Source organism: Triticum urartu, chromosome 5 (genome assembly GCF_003073215.2).
Source record: "Triticum urartu cultivar G1812 chromosome 5, Tu2.1, whole genome shotgun sequence".
Lineage (NCBI taxonomy): Eukaryota > Viridiplantae > Streptophyta > Magnoliopsida > Poales > Poaceae > Triticum > Triticum urartu.
Window position 1 is genome coordinate 626030786 of NC_053026.1, and position 2445 is coordinate 626033230.

The window sequence follows — 2445 nt, forward strand, 5'->3', positions numbered from 1 at the left end:
CTCTTTGATCCCTTGCAGTAGGGTCCAAGTCTCCTGGATCACGTTCGGTGAGAAAATCACGTTCCCGAAGATTTTATTCTGTTTGGACTCCGTTTGATATTCCGTTTATCCGAAACACTTAAATAGGCAAAAAACAGCAATTCTGGGTTGGGCCTCTAGTTAATAGGTTAGTCCCAAAAATAATATAAAAGTGGAAAATAAATCCCAATATAGTCCAAAACAGTAGATAATATAGCATGGAGCAATCAAAAACTATAGATATGTTGGAGACGTATCATGTGCCATGAAGCCATTCACATTGAAGACCCCAGGTGAAGTTGCAGTGCCTGGGAATCGTGGAAGTCTTGGCTTGGGCTTTTGGACGGAAGGTCTGTGCTCGACATGATAGTCAAATTGTGGACCCACGACAGGTGGAAGAGTCAGAATGGGCGATCGGACCATAACAGGCTGACAACGATCAAATGCCAGCTCAATGGTGTGAGGTCTTGGAGGGGGAACATGAGCATTGGCATTATCGTTGACATGGGCTTCAGGGGCCACATTGGCTTCAGGTGCTTGCACCTCAGGTGCTTCAGAAGTGGCTTCGGGCGCTGCAGTGGTTTCAGGCGCTTGTACTTCTGGCACCGCAGTAGCTTCAGGCGCCACATTAGCTTCAGCCATGACAACGTCATTGGCTTTAGTGTTGATGTTGGTGGCTGCCTCAGGATTGTTAACCTCCACTTCAGAAGCTGGAGGGTCGGACACGTTCTCCTCGAGAACAACATCTTGGTGGGACGGGGGTGTAGCAACTCTTTCGGCTTCAACTCTTGGTTCTTCTCTTTCATCGGCTGATGCAGCCGGAATGTCTTCAGTGGTTTTGGCTTCAAACTCTGACACGTGCACAGTGGGAGTGACTTGGGGCCTCGGTCCTTTGTGCAGCCTGCGTAATGCTGGCGACGGTTGCGGAGATGGAGTTTGCTGGGCCTCAAAGTCATCGTCATCTTGCACGGGTGAGGTGACTTGTGGTTGGGAAGAAATTGGGGTGTCTTGTCGTTGTGGGTGATCAGCCCACGATGCATCCTGAGCAGTTGGCGTCAGAGGACGACCAATGCTGATGAGTTCGCTGTGAGTGAGCACAGGCGATGATACCAACTGGTGCTTGATCTGAGGAAGGACTTCATCATCTTCAACATTGTCGTGAGGACCAATGTCTTCAGCTGCGGTGGGGTCAACAGCTGGATTGTCTTCAGCTTCATGAGCCTCTGTCGAAGCAGGCTCATGAACTACCACTTGGCGTTCTTGATTTTCAGATGCAGGATGAGCCACCGATATTGGCTCGACCTCAAGGGGCTCTGTGGGAGCAGCCTGATCTCTCTTCTTGGTTTTGCGTTTCTTAGTTGGAGGAGCATCATCAGTGGTGGCATTGGTTTTGCGCTTTCTGGCTTCAGCTTCAGCTGCCCTTGTTTTCTTCAGTTCTGAAGCCAATGTGGGGACCTTAGGCTTCGAGCCTGTCATACTGGCTGGGAAGACAATTGGATGTACTTCCTGCCTTGGTGCTTCGGGTTCTGCCACAGCTGGCTTCTTCTTCTTCTTGGCCGCCATTCTGTGGTCGATGCCTGGTCGCCCCAAGGCCTTGCGCTTTTCAGCTTCATTGTATCCCTGAACACATTTAGCAGCAAGATCCTTCATGCGCTCACGAGAACCTTTGGCTTCTTCGTGTTTGGTTCGGAATGCTTCCTTAAGCTCATGCATAATGGTCTGGAAGTTCTGAATGTCTTCAACATTGAGCTTGGCCATATGCTTCTTGAACTGAGCTTTTTCATAATCTATCTTATGCTTCAGCTCGACAATTTTTTTAGCTAGAGCTAGCTCAGCGGCAATGGCTCCATGGAAGGCGACGCTGAGGCCAATGGGAAGCTGAAGATCATCAAAGCTAACATTTGGGCTATCAAACCACTCATCAATGAATGTGTTGATGATTTCAACATCAAAGAGAGGAAGGTCATTGAAGATTTCTGCCTCTTGCTTGCTCTTGATCAACTGCTCAAGAGCGTCATCGCCAAGGTCGTCGTCACTGGACAGATCAATGCCGTCATTCTCATTGCGCAGAACAGCAGCAGGGGTCAGTGCTTGGCTGGTGGGTTGCATGGGCATCTTCACTTTGGAGGGCTTGGAGATGCATGACAGATCTTCAGACTGCACACTGTGTTCGGGAGGTGCAGTGGCTAGAGGCTTCGCCCATGAAACCTTTGGTGCAGGGGTAGGCTTCGAAGCCTTAGGTTTCATCAGCTTCTTTGGCTTCGGTGGTGCAGGCGCTTCGTCAGATTCAGCGTCGTCTGCAGGTTCATCCACGGCGGTCCCTTGAACCATAATATGAGTGATGAGACCTTCTATGTTGTAGAAGGGCCCAACAAGATTGGGTTCAGCTTCGCGTGAGCCATCGGCACGAGGAGCAGAGGGACCTGG